Below are 26,728 nucleotides of genomic sequence, written 5' to 3'. Positions count from 1 at the left end.
CCTGCGAAGACGTTGCCCTCGTCCCCTCTCCCCAACTCCGAGCCAAACCTCCTCTCCCCAAAATTCCCAAAATTCCCCCTCCACCCCAGCCTGCCCAGACCCTGACGCCCCTCCCTCTTGGAGATTTCCCATCCATCCAAATTCCCCCTCCCCTTAACCCACCCCTCTCTTGACCACCCCATCACCACAGTCAGAAATCACCCCGCCGACCTCCTTAGGAAATTGTCCCACCTCCGAGGAGGATGATGGTGTGGTTCCTGGTCCAGGCGTCATTCTGAACGGTTTGTTTCCCTTTTATCCTTTTTTTTTTTTATGTGTTGATGTAATCCTTTGTCTGTGCCTTTTCCTTTTTTTAGTATTTTAAAAGGTTGGTTATATATCTGTTTGTTTATAAATTTCTCAGCTGATTTCCCCATACACATATCACACATGTCAAAACACTCATACTTGTATCTCTTGTTTACGGTAGCAAGAATGTTTTTTTTTTTTTATTTATTATTTTGGCTGGGTTTTTTTAAGTTTTTGGTTTGAAAAATGAATTGTTGCTTTTTTGGATATTGTAAAACAATTGTCACTTTTGCTAAGTCGATTTTGCTTTTGAAGTTTTTTAGAATCATAAATTAAGGATTCACTTTAGTAAGCACCACAATTTTATAACCCACAGAGGACCAGAGGCGTTTGGCGGAGCTAGCCGGGTGTGTCCAAATGTTGAGGGGGCATGTGATCGGCCAGCTGGTGGTCCTGGATAGAATGTCGGGGATCCTGCGCCACAAATTTTTTTTATTATTTTTTTTTTCCAAATATTTTAAAACAATAAACATTTAAATTTTGAATACAGTCTCCTTCCTAGTCTGAAAATCTTAGATTGTTTAAACTTACATAAGTAGACTATTGCAGCAAGTATTTGAAACTAAGATTGTGTAAAGCTGATTTTTTTAAGCAGGCACATGAAACACCTAACACTAACAATAGGTTTGTAGAGTTACCAGCATTTGTTTTTTTTCAATTTTTTTGGCTTTTGTAAATTTTTTTTTAAATCTGCTTAGGCCGAGATTCTAAAACATACTGATTCTACATAATACCTTTTGGTGTTGGTTTTAACCCACAAAGCATAGTAAAATAATGAGCAATTTGACACATTACAGGATTAGCCATTAAGCAACTTTTCCTTGGGTGAACCTGCTTACACTTGCTTGTAATGTCGAAAAGAAATGATGTTTTTAAAATAACCAAAAATTTATTAAAAATAAATAATAAACACAAAGTGTTGGGTCACAATCAATACACACAGTGATAACAAACTCAAAAATCCAGCCAACACCATAATAAAAAAGCAAAAAAACAATCAAGAACTGGTTGACGAATGAGCATGCCAACATGATTCCACAAATGTTGCATTGCAAAATTGGGTCCAGAAGATATATCCAATGTGGTGACATGAAGTCATTTTTTGGGAGCAGGAAGTAGTCATCATTTCATTCCAAAATATTTAAAAAAAAAAACAAGATGGGAAAATAAAAACCGATTAATTTGATTTCAAAATAATAACCTTTCTACATTGTGTCAAATAACTTATTTTGTGTAAAAAATTACCTAAAGAATCTGGCCACCACATCATCGCGTATGGCCCCCCCCCACATACTGACCCTTGACAAACCTCGGGGGGGCCATCCTCAGGCAAGCATCCTCTGGCTGCATTGGGACACCACTCCTTATGGCGATGTTGTGAAATATCCCACACAGGACCACAATTTTCGAAACCATATCTGGCAAATACATGAGCTCGCCACCAGAACGGTGGAGGCATCAAGCCTGGTGGCTGTAAGTGCAGAATTAAAATCACTTTGTGGGCCTGGTGTGGGAGCCAAATAAGGAGTGAGCAGCCAGGGCGTGCAAGGGTAGCCACTGTCTCCTGTGAAAAAGAAGTGACAACATCAGGATCACTGTGTATCAAGCTTTGCATTGGTATCTACTAAAGGTATCCACTTACCCAGAAGCCACGCATCACCAGCTTGTAGGTTGTTTAATTTTTGCCAAATCCCTGATTGCCATATGACGAATGAGTCATGTGCACTCCTGGGTAATTTTGCATTCAGGGACAGGATCTGGAGGGAGGCATCACATACCACCATTACATTCAGTGAGTGATAGTGTTTTCGGTTCCTAAAATGGCCTCCAGAAGTGGAATGTGAGTACCATCCACAACCCCTATGATGTGTGGGAAGCCAGCTATTTGGTAAAAATTGGCCTTGGCCACACTAAGGGAACCCATATCCAAAGGCATTTTAATAAAATGATGGAGGTGCTTGAAAAGGGCCTCCATCACTGCCCTCAGGATCCTTTAAAAGGAGGATTGGGAGATTCCCGAAACTATTCCCACCGTGGTTTGAAAGGATCCTGATGCACAGAAATGTAACACCGCCATAAATTGCGTAAGTGGTGGTATTGCTGTAGGACTGTCAATTTGCCGCTCCAGATCACTCTCTATTAATGAGAGAGTGTCTATGATGATTTGGGGTGGAAGACGGTATCGCCTTAACACCTCATCATCGGGCATTCCAAAAAGGGTGACACGTGTTCTATATATCTGGGGCCTTGCACGCCTACGATGCCTACGCCTGGGACGAGATTGAGGTTGGTCGGCTTCCGGTAGCATGGCCACAATAATACGACCAACATCAACCTGAAATGGTAAGAATTGAAGTTAAGGTATGTTGCCCCAAAAACAGACTGAAAAAAACGTATCTTTACGATACAATCCAAAGATGCTTACATGCCGGGGTATTGTCATGATTTCCAAAACCTACATTTCAACAGACCATAAAAAGGACAGATTTTGGGGTGTCCATTTTGTAAGCTTGATTTTTGAAAAGGCACAAAAATAAAGGGGGTAAACACACATTTCTACAAAGAGCAAACCAACATTGCGATGACTTCCACAATTTGGCCCCCAAAAAACAACCCAGATTGTGAACGCTAAATAGTTTGCATTTTAACAAGAGAAATCTAGCCTACAAAAGTGCGCTAAATAGTTCGCAATTTAACAAGGGGAATCAAGCCTACAAAAGTGCACTAAAAAGTTCGCTTTTTAACAAAGGGAATCAAGCCTACAAAAGTGCGCTAAATAGTTCACATTTTAACAAGAGAAATCAAGCCTACAAAAGTGCGCTAAATAGTTCGCAATTTAACAAGGGGAATCAAGCCTACAAAAGTGCGCTAAATAGTTCGCATTTTAACAAGGGGAATCAAGCCTACAAAAGTGCGCTAAATAGTTCGCAGTTTTCACATCCCCAAAAACCCAGAAGAAATCAGTAATGTCCCCAAAAGATGCGAAAAACAAGTCATGAACATTTAACAAACAAGTTAAAATCCAAACTTACCAATACACGATATAGAAGTCACAGAACAAAAAGGTCATTGGGGCAGAGCCAAAATAAACCTACAAAAGAAAAAAAAAAAGAAAAAATTATTTTTGGTCCAAAACCAAACAAAAAGGAGAGCCATATTTTACAAAAGGATGACGGGAAAAAACTTACCCAAAAAATACTCCACAACTAAAAGAACCACACCAAAATATGCGAACGGAAAGTTAAACCCCAAAAAAACGCCTCTAACAAATTCAAAAACACCACCAAATACAACTCCCGCCAACAATCCACTCCGACCAATGTAACCTCCAACAAACAACACCCGCCACCTCGACTTGAGTCGCCAAAAGCCATAAATAGTGTTTCTTTTCACGCTCAAATTAAGGACGGATCATAGGAACGCACAATCAATGATGCGGCCGAATAATAAGGACGCATGTATAAATACGTCATGACAAAAAACAAACGGTCTGGTGTATTTCTTGTTTTGGCTTGAAAAATGGCTACAGACCAGCCAAACAATGGCCATCAGGCGGCTGATAAGTATTTCTCACATTTCAAATCAAGGCTTATTTAGAAGCAGAATATAGTGAAAGATTGACATCTAACTTAACAATAATTTAATGTAAATAGGTGTTGAGGATGACATGGAAGAGGCTGCTGGGCACAGTATTCCGGCCAAAGCTGGCAAAAAGAAAAGGCAGCCACAATTCACAAGAAAGGAGATGGAGGTTTTGGTTCAAAAGTGTGTGGACATCCTGCCACAGGCAGACAGGAATATGGGTGTAAGCCAGAAGTGGAGAATGTGGGAGGAGATAGCCAGTGCTGTCAATAGGGTGGGTGATTATGTCCGTCTAGCCCGGGATGTCAAACGCCGGTAAGTAAAAACTTGACCAACACAAATAAAAAGGGTCAAATAATGCAGGAATAATGCATACTTTTTCACCCACAGATGGCAAGACTTCAAATATCGCCTGAAGCAAAAAATGGCTGACAGGGCTAGGCATGCAAGTGGGACAGGTGGGGGTCTCACCCCTGTGTCATTGGAGTTTAATGATTTGGAAGAGCTGGCACAGGGGTGTGTGCAGGATGTGGAGGTGTTTGGCGTGTCCAACATGGATACGAACATGCCAGACTTTGCGGCTCCTCATGTCGTCCCAGGTAAATGTTGTGATGTAACCAACTATGAAATGTTATTGTGACAATATGTAGATTGTAATGTTCCTCTTTTATCTTTTTTCTCACAGAGACACAGGCGGATGAGTCTGCTCCAGAGGGGAGCCTTGGCCGCAGAATTTCTGCTGGCTCTGCAGGGGAGGAACCAGTACATCCGGCTGAGGACACTGCAGAAGCCAGTCCTGGGCAATCCCCCTCGCAGGCAGTGGCACTCCTCACAGAACTCAATTTTAAATCGGATTCCCATACAGAGATTCTGCAGAGGATGGACACCAGTCTGCTATGGGTGGCTGAGGCCCTGGAGCAAAATGCTGCGGCCAACGTTACCATTGGTCAGGCCCTGGCTGAAAATACCAGGGCCAACATCCGAATCACCAATGCCCTGGAGCAGCTCGTTCGCCAACACATGGTGGAGCCGACCTCCCTTCTTGCCGGAACATCTGGATCCTCCACCTCTGGCACAACAACAGCCATCCCTCCAAATGTGCCTAGCCCTGTGCCTAATCCAGAGGCCACAACATCTGCCTCTGGACAGGCCAGCCAGAGGACATCCCGGACCCGGTCTGGCGCCCACCCTACCCCAGCCAAACGGGGAAAGAAACGATGACAGCACTGGCTACTTTTCCCTCACTCCTTCTGTGCTTGCCCCATATTCCTTAAGGGCCAAAACTTCCCTCTCCTTTCTTGTGAATTGTTTTTTTTTTTTTTGGTCCAAAATTGTTTTTTTTAAAAGACAAATGTACAAAATATTAGTGGGTAACAATGCCCTCAAAGTTTTAAGTCAAAATGCACATGATTTGTACAAAAATGTGTGGAGAAAATAAAAAAAAAAAAATGTTCTCAACTGTATTGTGACATTATTTGAAAATGGTTTCTAGTTAATCCTGTACCACAAGGCAAAAATGAAATCTTAGCTTTAAACCCCCCCCCCAAAAAAGGGTTAAAAAAAATGTTTCTTTAAGGAACACTTTGTTAAAAAAAAAAAAAAAAAACTCCAGCCCAATGCAAAAGGTTACAATACACACAAACATGATGACAATATTGTTACAATATCACAAAACACTAACAAAATTGTAAACAACATTCCTTCAAAAATATGCTAATTGATTGTGTAATCCTGAAATTAGCAGCTGAGATTTTCAGCTGCGTACGGTTTTGTGCTATCCCAAAGAAAAAAAAAAAAAACACATTACAAGCTGGTTTGCAATCCAAAGTTGATTGTTTTTCTGAGAAGCCATGATAAATCGATGAAACATCAAGGAGGCCCAGACCAGAGGACAAGGCCATCGCCATTGTGGTCGAGTAATCCAGACCCCAAGCTGTGCGAGCAGTTTGAACAGAAAGAGGATCAGCCAGTGACGTATGACTTGGTACAAACACATTTGACGTTCGCATGAGCTAATTTATGTGCGCCCCAAAAGCGCCTCGCCACGCCTGCGTTTTCCCATCTCCACCCCCGTCAACGCCCAAAAACGGCCTGTTCTGTCAATCACATTTGACATGTCACTTCCTGCTCGCAATTTGCCGAACGAGTGAAAAAAAGCTCGCAAACTGCCGTACGCACATGCGCAGTGTTACACCGACGCATGCGCGGTTTCTCAACATCGGAACGCAGCGAGCGTACTGCTGCTCATGAGCGGCTCTGAATGAGGGCCTTAAACTGAAGAAAATGTTGTGAAAAACCACAAAAGAGAATCTTGTCAAGCTGATATGCAAACACAGTGCAAGGGGAAAAGATAGAGAAACACACAACAACACTATAACCTTGTAAAAAAATCTAAAATAAAAATGTGCACACTGGGCCCCCCACAAAACATCAAGCAATGCTGGAAGAAACCTTGGAAGATCCAATCATCCAGTTATACAAAGACAAAAAGCACATTTCAAAAGTCTTAGGGGTAAATTTACAAACAATCGAGTTTGTCCTGATTTTGCTGGCAAGAAAACTCTCTGAGCTTCGCTGGGACTTGGGAGAGATTTCAATAATGAAGTCCGCATTATGTGGATCGAGTTTAAGTGAATTGAGTTCTGCCATAACCAGCCCCAGGCTCCTGCGACAGTCCTGGTTCAAAAAATATGGGGAAAAAATGAGTAGGGTTCCTCTGTATTTTCGGAACTAGCTCTGGGCTCCCAAAGTCAGTCCTGATTTTAAAAATAGGGGAATAAAATGCGTGGGGTACCCCCTATTTTTAAAAACGGCACCGGAATCAATTCTAGCCGGGGTGTAATGCCACATCCAGGGGACCCTATCACTGGGTCACACCGGCCAAAGCATTAACACCTCAAGCTAGTCAGCACAAGCTGGGGATCTCAGGGGAGGAGAGAACCCCCAATAAAGGGGTACCCCCTCTCCCAAGATCTCCAGGTTAATGCTGAAGCCTGGGCTCTTCCATGCACCCCTTGCCAGTGGGTGCAGGGTTAATAGTGTAAAGAATAGATGAATACTATTGTTTTTTACAGTGGAACTGCAACTGCCACCATGCCTGCCCTTTAGCACTTGTGTAACAAGAAGTACCAGCAGGCAGTCAGTAACCGTAATCCAACTGCAAAAAAAAAGATTAAAAAAAACACAGTACACACACACCATAAATTTTACAAATTTATTACACACCAAACACACTCACACATACTTACCTTCTGCCAGATGTTTACGTCCCCTTGTCCAAGTAGAATTCCCATGGGTTTACCTGTGAAAAAATTTCCAATACTCATCTACCTTCTGGTGCAGGTCGGTATCCTTGCCAAGTAGTGTCATGGGGTTTTGGCAACTTTAGCCGGGATGACCGGTGAAAGGGTCTCATGGTTGTGGCATTACACCCCGGCTAGAATTGAGTCCGATGCTGGTTTTAAAAATAAGGGGAACCCCATGCATTTTTTCCCCTATTTTTAAAACCAGGACTGGCTCTAGGAACCCAGTATTAGTTATGAAAATACGGGGGAATCCTATTAATTTTTCCCATATTTTTAGAACCAGGACTGTCTCAGGAGCCCGGGGCTGGTTTTGCTTTTTGGGGCAGGAACATAACATAGAAGGTAGATGGTTTTCAGGCTTAGATGTGGGGATTATCATTATTGATCATTGTTTTTAAGATTAAAAATGATGCAGTGTTCTTTAGTTTGGTTTTATTGAATAATTCATAATTTTTTCACAACAAACAATTTCTGATTGTAAACATTACATTTTCAAGCCTTTAAAAATCTATTTTACAATGAGTTACTTGTACAAATAAGTAGACTTTGGCAATGGAACATTTTAAATATATGTACATTATATTTCAGATGGGCTCACTTCTGCTGCAGGCTGAAGCTGAAAATGAGGAACCATTGGCATCATACAAGAGGAACTGGTGGGGGCCGTTCCCTCAATCCTTGAAATACACCCCTTTGGAACCACTGTCACTGTGGGTTATAGAGGAGAATAAGGTGGTAAAGTGGATACAGACATGCAGTGTAAGACTGGGGCATGAAGGGTCCACCAGGGGAATGCAATCACAGAGGTCCACGACGGGGCATGGCCAGTTGCTTGAAGGGGTGTGGCCATCTGACCAGAGAGGAGTGACCAGCTATTAAAACACATGCACTGGCACACAAAGGAAAAAAATAAACACACTGGCTCCTACAAGAAAAAAAGAACACACAGGCTTCACAGTAAAAATATAAAACATACTGACCCCCAAAGAAAAAAAACAAAGAAATTGCCCCCCACAGAAAAAAGTAATACTCATTTGCTTGTACATTAAAAAAAATAATCATACTGGCTCCCACAGTAAAAAAAAAAACATACTGTTCCTCACAGACAGTAAACAAACACAATTATTGCCCCAGTGCCCCACAAAAGACATATCTGACCTGTTGGTTGAAAAGAAAAAGGAGGAGTTCCCAGTCGCTCCCTGTATGTATTGTACTCACAGGAGGCCACAGCTTCAAGCAGTCGGCAGAGCAGGTACAACCTCACAATGTCACTCCCATGATGTTGTGCTACTGCTGATCTCCACGGGTCAGAAGAGTATGTATTTAACTCCTCTGACCCTTTTGCAAAGTCTCATTAGATTTAGCCAGTAGTGCAGTGCCCCACTACTTGTTGGTTCCCATTAACCTGCTCATCTACCTGCAGCTGCCACCAGGTCAGTTAGAACAGTTAATAACTGTCTGGCAATATTGAACAGTGCATTTGCTGTAGGCCTCATCCTCTCATGATAGACAGTGTGGCTATAAATCAATGGACCCATCAAGGACCTCACCAACTCCCCGGTGGGCTAGTCCAAGTTTGCAGATATGCTTACGATTGCTACACTGCATGTTGTATCTGGTATATTTACCCCTTGCTTTTTTATATTTGTGGTAATTTTTATAACTTTATAGATGTTTTTGAACTAAAACTGTATTGGTTCAATTTTTTCAACAGATATACTTGCTGACCCACCTGGCGCTCATTGAGAAGAGGAAGTGGCACTAATCACATCAATAGAGCTACTGTAAGCTTAGCACTGTTATCTAAATATAGGATTCTGGCCATAACTACTTTTAGAATCAGAAACAAGCTTAAAGGCTAATTTTTTACTCATTCTAAATTGTAGCCTAGAGGGAAAAAATCACTAAGATAATTATAAAAAAAATGTGCTTAGTAGTTAACAGGCAGCCTAGCCTGAAGTACTGTATCAATCAGCAGGCTGAATCAAAATATAAGCCAGACAATTAAACAATGACTATAATATGATTTCTTCCTCTGTTAACGCTAGAGTAGTGGAGAGGAAAACTGCTGACTAATAATACTAACCTAATAAGAGAACATGATGGAGTATATAATTCTTGGGAGCTTTTTAAACATACTTAAATTGATGATGATACAGATGGGCAGAGCTAGTTTGTTGTTCATAGCGTGACATTCAGGCTTCTGAGTAGTGCCTTGGAATGTTGTGTGATGACTGTACTGTGGTGCACCGTGGCATTCTACAACAAAAGAGAATCCATGGCATGTAATACACCAGTTAAACGCTGGGTGGCGAGTGCACCATTGATGAAATTGATACTATTGAATACCATACTGTAGAAGTGGATGGATATCCCTGACAAGTGGGCCAATCACATTCAGGACACTACTGCATACCTCCCATCCAAAAATGGGGCAAGGCTTCACGAAAGGGGCATCTAGAAAATGGAGCGGAGCCTTGTGACAACCCCCGTTTATGTCACTATAGGGGGCGTGCCCAGGACTCTCCGAGATGCTGGGCAGCCCCCAAGCTCTCCCTACCTACACTAGTGAACAGATGGCATGCGCATGGTATCTGTTCACCTTCTGCACACCCGCTGCTCTGCCATGCAGAGCAGCGGTGTGTGCTCTCCCCAACTTCCCCCCACCACGGGACACTGTGGCCCGCGGGTGGGACAGCGGGACTGTCCCAGAAAAATGGGACTGTCCCGCTGAATGCAGGACAGTTGGGAGGTATGCCACTGCAGTGTATTTGCATGTTCGCATAACCAATCTTTTTAACAATTTCGTAGAAGCTCGATGAACCGGATGCAGATCTGCATACATACAGTACTGGACAGCAGTGTAATTACCATGATGTTATGACGATATAACCAATACATTAGCTGCTAATGAGTTCACAATAGTGCATCGCATACTGCAAAACGCTGATTCAATTACAGACTTTTATGTACGGTATACTGTAACTTTTAACTTCGGTGCTGGCTATGCACTTCCCCAACAACACCACACAACTAAATTTCATGATTACCGTGTTGATATGATGGTATAACCGGTACATTAATGAGATGCACGCACAGCTTTTCAGTGAAACGGGATTAATTATTATTCACTAATGGTGGGGTACTATGTTTACATGTACTAGTATAAGACACATTTTTATTATTATTATCATTATTATTATGCTTCCCTCACTGCACCCTCCCTAAAGTCAGCAGGTGGGTGGAGTGTGCAAGGCAGGGTCCCGCCACAATAAAGGGGTCCACACTGCCAGTATGGCAGGTGCAGTGGAGCTGCTTGCCGGGCAGCAATCATGACTCTGACTGACCCAGCAGGCAGCTACATACATGTGACCAGGGCACAGAGCAGTCAGGCTCAACATTGAAGTGCACTACTGGGTAATAACTCCCAGTAGTCTCTGCAGTGGTGTCAGAGAAGCATGTGCTGAGCTCTGATTGGAGGAGCTCATCACATGCTGCTTTGACCCAGCAGCAGCGCAGCCTGGGTGTGACTCATTGTGAGGCTGTGACTGCTGCTCTGCTGGCTGTCTGAGGATGCTGCTCGTGAGTACACTGTGTGGACACTATAGGTGTCATAATGTGTGGGGACTACAGTGTAGCATAATGTGTGGACACTAGAGGTGCCATAATGTGTGGGCACTACAGGTGGCATAATGTATGGGGCTACACTGTAACATAATGTGTGGGCACTAGAGGTGGCATAATGTACGGGGACTATAGGTGACATAATGTGTGGAGAGTAAAGTGTAGCATAATGTGTGAGCTCTAGAGTTAGCATAATGTGTGGGGACTACAGTATAACAATGTGTGGGGACTACAGATGGCATAATGTGGGGGCACTACAGTGCAGCATTATGTGTGGGAACTACAGGTAGCATAATGTGGGGGGTACTACAGTGTGGCATAATGTAGGGGGTACTACAGTGTGTCAGGCACCCACTGCATCTCCCTGTCACCCACTGCCTCTCCCCTCTCCCTGTCATCCTCTCCCTGTCACCCACTGCCTGTCACCTCTTCCTATCACCCATTGCCTGTCAACTATCCCTGCCACACTCCCCCCTTTTTGTCAATGTGGGAGTACTACAGTGTAGCATAATGTGTGAGGTACTACAATGTGATATAATGTGGGGGCTTCTATCCACTGCATCTCCCTGTCACTCACTGACTATCATCTAATGCCTCTTCCCTCTCCCTGTCACCTTCTCCCTCTCCCTGTCACCTCTCCTTATCACCCTCTCCCTGTCAGCAACTGCCTATCACCTCTCCCTATCACCATCTCCCTGTCACCTACTGCCTGTCACCTCTCTCTATCACCTCTCCCTGTCACCCTATCCCTCTCACCCTCTGCTTTTCCCTGTCATTTCTCCCTATCACTCTCTCCCTGTCACCCACTGCCTATCCCCTCTCCCTTTCACCCATTGCCTGTCAACTACCCCTGACACCCTCTCCCTCTCTGTCACCCACAGCTTCTCCCTGTAACCTCTCACCCTCTCCGCTGTCACCCACTGCCTCTTCCCTCTACCTGTCACCCACTGCCTATCACCTCTCCCCATTCCCGGACTGGGACTAAAAATAGGCCCTGGCATTTAAGCAGCACACAGGCCCACCTTGCGTCAGCACCTGGCTCCTGGCATAGACTCCTCTCCTTACTATTCCTGACCCCTCCCACTTCTTAGTCTATGCTCTTTCATATATAATTAATATTCGAACAACAGACAAGTACACATCATTCTCTATTAAAATGCATACAACAGAGCACATCCTACAGGGGAGTCAAACATTTGGTATTGTGTTGGTTCTGTTAAGCTGTCTACACACCTATAGATATATCTGTCCAAATCATGTGGTGGGACAGAAAATCTGGGAATGTATGGGAGCAAATAACAATAGAAATTTGCTCCCAGATGTTGGAAAATGGACCAGATTTTCTTTCCCACCAGACAGATTGCACATATATCTATAGGTAAAGCTGGCACTTCACTGGTGTAGGTCATACACAAAGAAAGGGGAAGGCATTTTCCCAAGCCCTAGTTAAGCAGTTTAGATAGTGTCACTGTAGGACTTTAGGACAGGGGTGCTGAAAGCAGAGGACATATCTGTGCACACCAAAGCAGAGCCGCAACTACACTTTTTGACAAAAGAGAGTTTGTGCAGTCATCAATAGGTGAAGCAGGTACGCGCAAAAAAAATTCAGGTGTGGTCTTGCTGTGAAGGGGCGTAGCCACCTATTTATTCACGTTGCATCACACAGTAGTGTCTCTTTTTCACATTATGTCACACAGTATTGTCTCTTTCACATTACATCACACGATAGTGCCCCATAGTCATGTTATGTCACACAGTAGTGTCCCTTAGGCACACTACACCACACAGTAGTGTCCCTTCATCATACTACACTGCACAATAGTGTCCCTTATTCATGTTACAACACACAGTAGTGCCCTTTTTCACCTTTCATCAGACAGTAGTGTCCCTTTATCACGTTACAACACAGTAGTGTCTCTTTCACATTACGTCACACAGTAGTGCCCCATAGTCACGTTACGTCACATAGTAGTGTCCCTTTTTCATGTTATGTCGAACAATAGTGTCCCTTATTCACATACACAAACATGAATATTTGCACATTATTATAAAATAGAAATATTATAAACAATATATTGTATACAATTAATATTAATACTGCATGGATCTGCAGATTTGAAATAGTAACATACTAAAAGGAATAGGGGGGAGACAGAAAATGAGGAGGAAAAGGGGGAGCCAGGAGAAAAAGAGAGGAGTAATTTGGGTAGCTGGGGAGAGAGAAGGTTAGAGGGGACCCAACATAGGAGAATTAGAGAGAGCGAGGAGAGAGAGAGAAGGAATAGGAGGAACTGGGGTAGAGAGAGAGAGAATATGGGGAGCCAGGAGAGACATAGGAGAAATATGTGGAGTGGTAAGAGAGAGAGAAGAAATAGGGAGAGCCAGGAGAGAAAGAGAAGGTATAGGTTAACCCGAGAGAGCAGAAATAGGGAGAGCCGCAAGAGACAGTGAAGGAACAGGTTGAGCTGAGAGAAAGAGAGGATGAATTGGGCAAGCTAGATAGACATAGGATGAGCTGGGAGAGAAAGAAGGAATAAGGGAAGTCGGGAGAGAGAGAAGGAATTGGGGAGGCAGGGAGAGAGAGAAGGAATTGGGGAAGTCGGGAGAGAAGGAATTGGGGAGGCGGGAAAGACATAGGAGAAGGGAGCTGGGAGAGAGTAGGAAGGAACAGGGAAAGATGAGAGAGAGAGGAGGAATTGGGGAAGCCGGGAGAGACATAGAAGAAATAGGGAGAGGAGGAGGGAGAAAGAAGGAATAGGGGAAGCCGGGAGAGACATAGAGCTATTTCAAACATGCCGGTTTTGGCCGGGCTGCAAAAAGCCGCCCGTTTTTTAACCGGCAGTGAAATATAGAAATGCAGGGAAACAGCTGGCTCTTTTCACATGGTATGGCCACAGCACGGTCGCCATGTTACAGCCGGAAAAAACTACTGTGCAGGACGGTGCCGTGCCGTGGCCGTGCCGTCCCTGCACATCAGTAGTGTGAAGGAAACAATGTTTCCTTTCACACACACTGGCTTCTGCCGGCTGGGCTTGTGCAGCAGCAGGTGCTGCTGCACATGCTCAATAGGAAAAAAAAACATAAAAAGCCTGAAAAAATGCCGGCCGGCTACCACCCGGTTCTTGCCTGACCGGCCAAAACCAGCATGTGTGAAATAGCTCATAGGAGATAAAAGGGAACCTGGGAGAGAGAAGAGGAATACGGGAAGCCGGGAGAGACATAGGAGAAAGAGGGGAATCTGGGAGAGTAGGAGGAATAGGGGGGGACGGGAGAGACATAAGAGAAAGAGGGGAATCTGGGAGAGAAGGAGGAATAGGGGGAGACGGGAGAGTCATAGGAGAAAGAGGGGAAGCAGGTAGAGAGAGTAGGAATAGGGGCAGACAGGAGAGACATAGGAGAAAGAGGGGAAGCTGGGAGATAGAGGGTAGGAATAGGGGCAGACGGGAGACAAAGGAGAAAGAGGGGAAACTGGGAGAGAGAGGGTAGGAATAGGGACAGACGGGAGAGACATAGGAGAAATAGGGGAATCTGGGAGAGAAGGAGGAATAGGGGGAGATGGGAGAGACATAGGAGAAAGAGGGGAATCTGGGAGAGAAGGAGGAATAGTGGGAGACAGGAGAGACATAGGAGAAAGAGGGGAATCTGGGAGAGAAGGAGGAATAGGGGGAGACATAGGAGAAAGAGGGGAATCTGGGAGAGAAGGAGGAATAGGGGGAGATGGGAGAGACATAGGAGAAATAGGGGGAGCTGGGAGAGAGAGGGTAGGAATAGGGGCAGACAGGAGAGACATAGGAGAAAGAGGGGAAACTGGGAAAGAGAGGGTAGGAATAGGGGCAGATGGGAGAGACATAGGAGAAAGAGGGGAAACTGGGAGAGAGAGGATGAATAGGAGAGCCGGGAGAGACATAGGAGAAATAGGGGGAGATGGGAGATAGAGCGTAGGAATAGGGGCAGACAGGAGAGACATAGGAGAAAGAGGGGAAGCTGGGAGATAGAGGGTAGGAATAGGGGCAGACGGGAGAGACAAAGGAGAAAGAGGGGAAACTGGGAGAGAGAGGGTAGGAATAGGGACAGATGGGAGAGACATAGGAGAAAGAGGGGAATCAGGGAGAGAAGGAGGAATAGGGGGAGACAGGAGAGACATAGGAGAAAGAGGGGAATCTGGGAGAGAAGGAGGAATAGGGGGAGACGGGAGAGACATAGGAGAAAGAGGGGAATCTGGGAGAGAAGGAGGAATAAGGGGAGACGGGAGAAACATAGGAGAAATAGGTGGAGCTGGGAGAGAGAGGGTAGGAATAGGGGCAGACAGGAGAGACATAGGAGAAAGAGGGGAAACTGGGAAAGAGAGGGTAGGAATAGGGGCAGATGGGAGAGACATAGGAGAAAGAGGGGAAACTGGGAGAGAGAGAGGGTAGGAATAGGGGCATATGGGAGAGACATAGGAGAAAGAGGGGAATCTGGGAGAGAAGGAGGAATAGTGGGAGACGGGAGAGACATAGGAGAAAGAGGGGAATCTGGGAGAGAAGGAGGACTAGGCGCAGATGGGAGAGATATAGTAGAAAGAGGGGAATCTGCGAGAGAGGGAGGAATAGGGGGACACGGGAGAAACATAGGAGAAAGAGGGGAATCTGGGAGAGAAGGAGGAATAGGGGGAGACGGTAGAGACATAGGAGAAAGAGGGGAGTCTGGCAGAAAGAGGAGGAAGAGGAGAAGCCGGGAGAGACATAGGAGAAAGAGGGGAATCTGGGAGAGAGAAGGAGGAATAGGGGGAGACGGGAGAGACATAGGAGAAAGAGGGGAATCTGGGAGAGAAGGAGGAATAGGGGGAGACGGGAGAGTCATAGGAGAAAGAGGGGAATCTGGGAGAGAGGAGGAATAGGAGAAGCCGGGAGAGACATAGGAGAAATAGGGGGAGATGGAAGATAGAGGGTAGGAATAGGGGCAGACGGGAGAGACATTGGAGAAAGGGGAAGCTGGGAGATAGAGGGTAAGAATAGGGGCAGACGGGAGAGACATAGGAGAAAGAGGGGAAACTGGGAGAGAGAGGGTAGGAATAGGGGCAAACGATAGAGACATAGGAGAAAGAGGGGAATCTGGGAGAGAAGGAGAAATAGGGGCAGACGGGAGAGACATAGGAGAAAGAGGGGAATCTGGGAGAGAAGGAAGAATAGGGGGAGATGGGAGAGACATAGGAGAAAGAGGGGAATCTGGGAGAGAAGGAGGAATAGGTGGAGACGGGAGAGACATAGGAGAAAGAGGGGAATCTTGGAGAGAAGGAGGAACAGGGGGAGACGGGAGAGACAAAGGAGAAAGAGGGGAATCTGGGAGAGAAGGAGGAATAGGGGGAGACGGGAGAGTCATAGAAAGAGGGGAAGCTGGTAGAGAGAGGAGGAATAGGAGAAGCCGGGAGAGACATAGGAGAAATAGGGGGAGATGGGAGATAGAGGGTAGGAATAGGGGCAGACGGGAGAGACATAGGAGAAAGAGGGGAAGCTGGGAGATAGAGGATAGTAATAGGGGCAGACGGGAGAGACAAACGAGAAAGAGGGGAAACTGGGAGAGAGAGGGTAGGAATAGGGGCAGATGGGAGAGACATAGGAGAAAGAGGGGAATCTGGGAGAGAAGGAGGAATAGGGGGAGACGGGAGAGACATAGGAGAAAGAGGGGAATCTGGGAGAGAAGGAGGAATAAGGGGAGACGGGAGAACCATAGGAGAAAGAGGGGAATGTGGGAGAGAATGAGGAATAGGGGGAGACGGGAGAGACATAGGAGAAAGAGGGGAATCTGGGAGAGAAGGAGGAATAGGTGGAGATGGGAGAGACATAGGAGAAATAGGGGGAGCTGGGAGAGAGAGGGTAGAAATAGGGGCAGACAGGAGAGACATAGGAGAAAGAGGGGAAACTGAGAAAGAGAGGGTAGGAATAGGGGCAGATGGGAGAGACATAGGAGAAAGATGGGAAACTGGGAGAGAGAGGGTAAGAATAGGGGCAGACGGGAGAGACATAGGAGAAAGAGGGGAATCTGGGAGTGAAGGAGGAATAGGGGGAGACGGGAGAGACATAGGAGAAAGAGGGGAATCTGGGAGAGAAGGAGGAATAGGGGGAGACGGTAGAGACATAGGAGAAAGAGGGGAGTCTGGGAGAGAGAGGAGGAATAGGAGAAAGAGGGAAATCTGGGAGAGAGAAGGAGGAATAGGGGGAGACGGGAGAGACATAGGAGAAAGAGGGGAATCTGGGAGAGAAGGAGGAATAAGGGGAGTCGAGAGAGACATAGGAGAAAGAGGGGAATCTGGGAGAGAAGGAGGAATAGGGGGAGACTGGAGAGACATAGAAGAAAGAGGGGAAGCTGGGAGAGAGAGGAGGAATAGGAGAAGCCAGGAGAGACATAGGAGAAATAGGGGAGCTGGGAGAGAGAGAGAAGCAATAGGGGAAGCATGTAGAGACATAGGAGATAAAGTGGACCATGGAAGAGAGAAAAGGAATACGGGGAGACGGGAGAGACATAGGAGAAAGAGGGAAAGCTGGGAGATAGAGGTTAGGAATAGGGGCAGATGGGAGAAACATAGGAGAAAGAGGGGAAACTGGGAGAGAGAGGGTAGGAATAGGGGCAGATGGGAGAGACATAGGAGAAAGAGGGGAAGCTGGAAGAGAGAGAAGGAATAAATCAAACCAGGAGAGACATTTTGCTCGATTCAGTTGAACGCGAATTGAATAGCGCTGGGAATGAGTTCCTGGAGCTATTCAATTCAGTGCGCTGCTAAGCCTGACTAAGGATTTCTTCTCGCATCCCTCCTGGGATGCAAGCAAAAATCCGACAAAAGTTCAGGCGCACTGCTGTTTTCTGCCCTTAGTGCGGCGGAAAAAAGCATCGCGCCGGGAAGTATAGTTGGAGAATGCCCGTTATCGCATCTAAGCACCCTCTTTATAGCGCGAGGGGTGGGAGAAGGGCATTCTCCAACCTAACAATGCGCAGAATTGTATAGGTCCGGGAGCTCATTCCCGGCGCTATTCACTTGACATTGAACTGAATCAAGCCCATAGGAGAAAGAGGGGGAGTTGGGAGAGAGAGGAGGAATAGGGGAAGATGGGAGATAGAGGGTAGGAATAGGGGGAGAATGGAGACAGGAGAAATAAGGGCAGGCAGCAGAGTTTAGAAATAGGGGGAGATGAGAGGAGAATATGGGGAAACAGAAAAGAGAGAGAGAAAATATCAGGGGAGATGGAAGAGAGAGTAAGAGTAGGAGGAATAAGGTGAGATGAGAGAGACAGAAGGAAATTAATGGCAGAGAGACATACCTGATGTAGTTTTGGAGAGTGAAGCAGCTTCCCGTTGCAATACCCGGGTTTCATTAGCAGCATTAGAACCCGAAAGTTCGGCTCCTCAGAATGGCATGTATTCTCCCTCAGCTCCTCGTGCGGCGCCGTGCTTTTTTAACCCTGAGCTGGACTGGCCACGTCATGACATCAACGCGGCAGTGGCCACACATGACAGCCACACGTGACACCCCAGTGGCTGCCACGCTGCTTGTGCACCAGTCGGCCCCCCTACAAGTCAGCTAACAGAAGGCGGGAGCTAATGATGTCATTCACCCTGGGCCCCGCCCCTGCCGTGCATCAAACCCAGCCACGTCATGACGCCGCCCATATTCCTGCAAGTTGCCAGCTCTCAGGAGCTGGATAAAATAGCCCACATTTACACGGCCACCGCCTGCGCAATGATGTCATGACGCGACCGTGTCATGACGTCATTACGCAATGATGCAGCTGCGGCGCATGGAAATAATAGGGGAAACGCTGAACACTGCAGTGACAGCTGGGTAAGCCTGCGCTCAGCGCCTCAGCCAAATCGGCCCATCGGCCCTTCTGGCATTTGCCAGAAGTGCCCGATGGCCAGTCCGGCCCTGCCTCTCCCTGTCACCCACTGCTTCTCCCTGTCACCAACTGCCTGTTACCTCTCCCTATCACCCTCTCCCTGTCACCCACTGCCTCTTCCCTCTCCCTATCACCCACTGCCTTTTATCTCTCTGTCACACACTGATTCTCCCTGTCACCCTCTCCTTGTCACCTTCTTTCCTCTCTTTGTCTACCTCTTTCCTCTCCCTGTCACCCTCTACCACTCTCTGTCACCCACTGCACTTTGAACTTGGAGTAGGGTGGAGGAGGGCGGCCCAAAGCTAATTTTTGCACCTTGGCCCACCACTCACAAATTCCGTTACTGGTGCAAGGATTCAGTAGATGTATGTGACATCCTTCTTGGCCTAGTGGTTACAGCGGTCATTTTACAAGGCCAGGGTTCAAATCCCACCACAGCCCAATATTATTTTATAATCATATATTTTTTCCATCCTCACTAATCAAGTTTAAGATGCACCCACAGGTGTTGGGGTTCAGGGACTCAAACGCACTGTTGTTATTAAAATTGAACCTCTATATACCCCTGTCTGTACCTTCTAAAATCCTACCTATAAACCTCTAGGGATGACGCTTAATTTGCGTATGCAGTCATACAGTAAATAGAGACTCCAGACTTAGAACATGTGGTTCCAAAGCACAAAGTATTATTCAAAAAAAATGTACAGTCAGTTACTCGCTATTGATCCAGACACAATTAGATGCAAAGGAATTATACAGACCCCCAAGTACAGTATACATACGCCGCGCTTCCGGAACCGGTGACAAGAGACCCTGTCGTCATTCAGCATTCAGCAAGAAGACTAAAGACCCAGTGTTTGAGCACACATGTTTATACCCCCCCAGAATAGACAGGACAATAGAGAAGTTTCTTGCTTATGCCATTGGTTCCCAGGGGAGAAGCATATGTTACAGTGCATTTAACAGGCTGGTTCAAAAAGACTCACCCAGCCTCTAACAACTGAGGGTCTTTTCCCTCCCGCCTCCCCATGCTGCATCCTAACAGTTGTTCCTAAAATATAAATTTTGTTGCTTGTTAGTCTCTGCGGTCCATAAGTTGCAAATGCATGATGCGATCTCCACACCGATAGTACCGGAATTCTGTTGAAAGAGTATGCATCAGTACGAACCCAAACACTGCTGTCTTAACATGTATAGAACCTTAGTTATTAAATATCTTTATTTCACAGCATTTAAACTAACTGAACCAACTTAAATCATATACTTTAAAGCTTATTAAACCTTATGTGTGAATATGTAATGTGTGAGTATTCGGGGTTTGATATAAGGACGCTAGTTATTAATGAGTGAGATTTAAGTGCATCATTTCTCATACACGAAGTGAACATCTAGCAGTGTGGATTGCTGAGCATGGTAGTTCCACATGCCCTCTGTCAGCAGACCCCCACCTTTCCTGTGTTCAAAGGAAAAAGCTCCTTTGTTCTCCCAGACTCTTGTGTGAATGCAACTGTGTTACCACCTCAAGCTGTGAAGTTGGGGCCATCCTGTCTGTGTGTGGGGCTAAGACCTGTTTAGGATTCAGACAAATCAAATTGTGTAGATCAATGCCTGGATTATATTACAATTGCCACAACTATACTTTGCATCCAGGGATTCCCAATTTGTATGTAAAAATACCCATTGTCTATTCTATTTACTTTTACTCAGGAAGCTTGTTCTTCCAGTTGCCCTTGTAGATTATCAAAAACATTGCCATCTGTTCTTAGCTCCTGAGTTGTAACTTAAAGTGATGCTGGTTGCAAAATGGCGTCTTGCAGATTCTTGTTTCTAAAATGGAGTCTAGCTGCCATTTGCAAGATGGCATCGCGCACGCTTCTATTTTAAACTGATCTTGTCTCAGCCAATAATCCAGTTTTGACAGTCCACCCTTTGATAGCGAACAACATGCTATCACAATCTGCTATTAGAATTTAATTTAGGCTTACATTTACCTATTATTTAGTGTTATCATGGGATGGCACAAGGTGGTTCTTAATCCATCAATAATGTGTCTCTGAGTGGGGACATAAAACTACTATTATACGCACACCGCGGATCTTGGAAGATCATGTGAAAGGTGTGGGGATGCACCAGTCTTATAAAAGCAGTCTTCAAGGGGAATTTAGACTTTACATTATTTGGGGTGTTTTTTAAAAATAACATTTCAATAATACATTTTTTATACATGGCTAAATATAATACATTAAATGATGGTATTTCCTAGCTCAGGGTTGTAATGCAGTTCTGTATTTACCTCGGTATTCATACTGGCCACTATCATAATTTCATTCTTTCGTTTTACTCTATTTTTACATTTTCCACACTTCAACACAATAGGAATACACCGGACGCTTATGCCAATTATTATGATGACACTTAGTATAAGGATCAAGTATTTTACCTATGCTGGTGATCACTTCCTGGACCCATTCCCCTAGACCTGAGAACCATTTCACTGGGTTCAGCCATGACACCCATCCTTCTATCTTTTCCCCTACTTCAGCCACTGAAGCGTTATGGTTCTTACGAAATTCCCACTTTAGCTGCAGAATCTCATCCATCTTCTGGTCTATCACCTCCTTGGGATCGCTGGTATCATTGGTGACATAAGTGCAACATTTTACTCCAAATTGGGTGGCTAACGCTATGCAATACCCTCCAGTAACAGCAGTTAAATAATTCAACACTAGCCTGTGTTGCACCAGTTCTTTCTTGTACGCTTGCAATTCTCTCCCTGTATACCTGAATGTGTCATTGTACATCTCGGTGATATTATCTATCAATTTAGCCAGTTCCTGAATATATCTAAATTTAATGTATCCCGAGCAAGTCTGGTGGGATCCAATGCGACTAAAACTTCAAAGCAAGTTGTCTCACTAATTAACTGAGCGGCTTTATGCACATCACCATGTATCATATTTCTTTTGCCTCTGTGTTCATATTGTGTGTGAAGATATGGTGACAGTGTGTTTTTATGTATACCAAGCATTTCAATATGTGTGAGGGTCATAACTTCTGGGACTACTCTTCCCAGGTAACACAAACCTTCGGAACTCGGGGAGAGCCATTTATACGCTTTTCTTCCACATATAAAATATACATTATCAGGGAGAACATAAGGAATGGTATGCATCATTATCATTAAGCACATTTCCCTTGCAAACAATCCTATTTCTGGGTCTTCCATCTGGTACATCCAAGTCTCTGGCTGTATTATTTTAGCACAATAACCATCTGGCAACTTACCAATAATTTCTTTGGTGGAACTCAATGTATACCGGTACCTAAAATGTCTCCCACTAGATTTAATTGAGCTTAACAGATCATGGTTTATGGACTCATTATCAGCTCTTTGTGAGAAGATCATCGTCTGATTATTCCCTGTTACTTCCCAACTCCCGGGTTTGTTGGGGTTGGTTATGTTTAAACACAAAAGTTATCTATCTACTTGGAATTGATAGAGTTTGAAATGAGGTGGTTTGGATGAGAGGAATTTTCCATCCAATGTTTTCCCTTTTTGTAATTCTAAAATTTCCGTGATATTCAGCAGAAATGGCACCAACCCTACATTATGTTGTCCCTGTGGCACATGTGAACACACCCAGCAATCAGTTTGATTTAACACTTTGCCTACCATGCTATGATAATCCTCTAAAGGATACCCACCCCAGTACGGGTTATATTTAGGCTGGCACCGTTGGATACAGTTCTCAACAACTAGGGACCCACAAAGCTCACAAATACAGGAATCTTCAGATGATAAACCTCCACACCATCCCCGAGTATCCGGAATAACAGCTCTCTTAACAATAACAGTACTAAGATTGGTCAGACACTCCCCTGATTGGCATTGCACTGCCATCAACTCCCCTCTCCACAATCAGTCCCCCTTCACAGAAACCGGACATTCCCGAACCGACCAGGATGGTGAACACTCTAAAAGAGAACATGAAAATGAACACAGCAGGCCCGTCCATTGCCACAACAAGACCTGCAGATTTCTTTTAGTTCAGGTATCTCACTACGACCTTTTCAATCCTCCCGGAACACGTTCGCGAGTGACAGGTCCACGCTATCAGCCTTGTCTCTGACTTGTTCTCCACCGGTTGATTGACCTTTTCACAGTGAGTGGAATGGACCCAGGTATCTCTCTCAGCCACCTTCAAAGATGTAGTACTTGTCAGCAGCACCTGGTACGGACCTTCCCACCGATCAGTCAAACAACCTGAACACAAGAAATTTCTGATCATAACATTCTCCTGGTTCAACATCATGACAGTTAGTTTTAGTCATATCATTGGACAACAATTTCAGTTTCTGCTGCTGTTGCATTAACTGCTTACTCATTGATATAAGATACTTTACAGTTACCTCGTTGTTACCCTTCAAGTCTTCCTGTGGACTTATAATCAAATGAGGTTGTCTACCGAACAGTATTTAAAATGGGGACAGATTTAGAGGGGGTCTAGGAGTGGTCCTTATACTACGTAGGACCAAAGGTAACGCTTCTGGCCATCCTAGTCCAGTCTCTGCCATGATTTTACTCAACTTATTTTTAATAGTCCCGTTCATCCTCTCCACCTTGGCACTGGCTTGCAGTCGGTAGGGGGTGTGAAGTTGGCTATTAATACCCATCAGCTTACACATATTTTGAAAAACATCACCTATGAAATGAGTACCCCTAACACTCGCAATGATTTTAGGGATACCGTATCTGCATACAAATTCCTGAACTATTTTCTTGGCAGTAAACACAGCAGGATTAATGGCCGCTGGGCAGGCCTAAACCCAATTAGAAAATACATCAGTGCACACTAATACATACTTAAGATTCCTGTAGGGTGGTAATTGGATGAAATCAATTTGTATCACCTGGAAAGGTCCATCGGTTAGTGGAATGTGGGACGGTTCGGTAGGGATCGCTTTCCCTATGTTCTTCCTCAAGCAGGTCAGACTGGACATTGCTATCTTTTCTGCTTGTGAAGAAAAACCTGGTGCGCACCAGTATGCTCTCACCAACTTGCATATACCTTGCTTTCCCAGATGAGTCAGACCGTGTGCTGCCTCAGCCAGGCTGGGGTAATATGCCTTGGGGGCTATTGGCTTACCTTGTCCATAGCCCAGAGGACTCTTGCCCACATCCCTTGGATTTCCAAATGGACTTTTCCTGAATTGAACACAAATTTTGCATCTCAATTAATTTCAGCATATCAATTGTTTGGAATGACATAATTTTTTCAGTGGGAGAAATCATTTTTAACCCTGCTGCCCATTTTGCAGCTTCATCGGCTATGTTGTTGCCCAGTGACACCGGATCATCCTCACATGTATGGGCTTTACACTTGATTACTGCCACTGCAGTGTCGTGAATGTGCAATTTGTGTGCCTGCTGCTGTCATAAAATTTCTCAGACGCCATAGAGCCCCGAAATCATGCACCACCCCGAACGCGTACTTCGAGTGAGTGTAAATTTTAGCAGATTTGCCTGTGCCAGTTCACACGCTCTAGTTAGTGCTACTAACTCTGCCACCTGGGCTGAGTGAGGAGGACAAAGAGGTTTAGCTTCTATGATGTCTCTGTCATTTACAACAGCATAACCTGTACATAATTCACCTGTGTCTGTTTGTCTATGACAACTCCCATCCGTGTAAAAAGTCACATCTACATTCTCTAAAGGTGTGTTGTGTATGTCAGGTCTAGCAGTAAAGGTCTGATTCAGATATTCCATACAATCGTGTGTATCATTATGTCCACTGAACTCACCTCCCGCCAGCAACTCGTCTCCACCCACACTTTGTACATCATGTTGTACATATGGTAAATACGTTGCTGGATTCACCGTGCTGCAACATTTAACAGTGATGTTTGCAGGTGCAATTAGAGCTAATTCCCATTTGGTAAACCTAGCCGAAGAGACGTGTCTGGTTTGAGCAGAATTCAGCAGAGCAGATACAGCGTGGGGAGTGTATACAATCATATCATGACCCAATACTACGTCCTCACTTTTACTCACCAATAGAGTGGTAGCTGCTACCCTTGTCAAACAGGTGAGGAGTGATCTCGCCACAGTGTCCAACTGGGCACTGTAGTATGCTACGGGCCTACTGGTATCACCATGTTTTTGTGTAAGGACACCTGCAGCACAACCATCGGCTTCCGTACAATACAAATCAAAAGGTTTTTCATAATCAGGTATTCCCAATGCAGGTGCTTTTGTCAGACTATCCTTAAGATTAAGGAAAGCCTGCTCTGATTCCTCTGTGTGTATGACATGATCGGGCTTTGAGGAAGAGATTAAGGACCTCATTCAGAGTTGGTGGTTGCGGCCGCACGGTCGTACACCACCGATGTTTGCTAAACTGCGCATGCATAAAGTTCGCAATGCGCGTGCGCAAACTAGCTGTTACGATCAGAAATTTCTCTCTCCTTGAACACAGACAGGTCGTTAGTTTGAGTGACAGATTAAACCGTTTATGGGTGGTAATAGGGGAAGGTGCTTGAAAACGGGGGAGTGGAGATCCGAATGCAGACGTGCCTAATTATGCGAACGGCGTTTTATGGGAGTGCATAATTAACAAAGTAGTGTCATGGCACACGTGACATGGAAGGATTTTACACTGACTTGATCGTAGTGCTTAAGAGAGGGTATGTTCAACCTTAAGCTCTACGACCAGCTCCGATGGTTCCCGATGCTCGCGATTAATCATTATATCCCAGGAGATGACATGTGTTGTGAACGAGAAGGGGGCATGCTTTAGTCTTACGGCCGCTTCTTACCCTAGGTCGTTCAGCTAACGATCTCATCTTAGGACCGCAACTTGTGATCACTTAATTTGCATATCCGGCCCCTTTCCTCTATGACCGTGCGGCCGCAACGACTGACTCTGAATGAGGTCCTAAGTCCTGTAAAGGCAAGGCCAAAATAGAAAAACCTGGGATCCACATTCTACAGTATCCACACATTCCCAAGAAGGTACAAATTTGCTGTTGATTCTGCGGCAGTGTCATGTTCTGTATGGCCTGGATTCTATCATTTGTGAGATGTCTTAACCCCTGGGTTAGGCAGTGTCTCAAATATTTTACTCTGGATTGGCATGGCTGTAGTTTGTCCTTAGTCACCTTGTGTCCGGTATGCGAGAGATGAAGCAACAACAGTTTAGTATCATTCAAACACAAAATAAACTAATCAGAACATAGCAATAAATCGTCCACATATTGGGCTCTATTTATTAACATTATTTTTACTAAAATAAAGTGAGAAAGGGTGTTTTCACACCCTTTTCACATTATTTTAGTATCACCTATAGTTACTATAGGGCAATTGGAGTAGAATTCATAAAATTCTACTCCAACCCCTAAGTATCACTTATTTATAGTAAGTGGATCGCATTTCCCATAACTGTAATGGGAAATGTGATCTGAGCAGAGGTACTAAAAATAAATGTGAAACAAATACCGGGGAAATCCCTGTGATAATAACGCCACCTGGAGGTGGCGTTATCCAGGGTCTCCCCCAGTTACTGGCCTCCTGCCCTGCTCTAACGGGGAGAGCAGAGCCCGGAGCCGGTCTCTGTAATCAGCTGTGTGGTCTAAACAGACCGCACGCTGATCACTGTAAAAAAAAGAAAAAAAAATAGTAAAAAAAAATGTACTTACCTGACTCCAGGGACCGGTGATCGGGCCTCTGGTGATGACTCCCCTCCGGCCAGCTGGTCTCCCACAGTGCACTGCTGCCTGGTCATCAGGTGATCGGGGCCCCATGCAGTATGGGAGATCACCTGACCGGAGGAATGGAGAACATCACCGGAGGCCCGGAGCATGCAGGTAAGTGTAAGTAAGGAAGGGGGTTTGTGGGGGGAGAGGGGGGGTCATGGGGGGGAGGGGGGTCACGGGGGTCTGCGATCATGGGGGGCAGGGCTTAGTGCCGGGGGGTGGGGCTTAGCATTGGAGGGGGGGTAG

Source organism: Taudactylus pleione, unplaced genomic scaffold (genome assembly GCF_031769625.1).
Source record: "Taudactylus pleione unplaced genomic scaffold, aTauple2 ptg000336l, whole genome shotgun sequence".
Lineage (NCBI taxonomy): Eukaryota > Metazoa > Chordata > Amphibia > Anura > Myobatrachidae > Taudactylus > Taudactylus pleione.
This window is presented reverse-complemented; position numbering follows the sequence as displayed.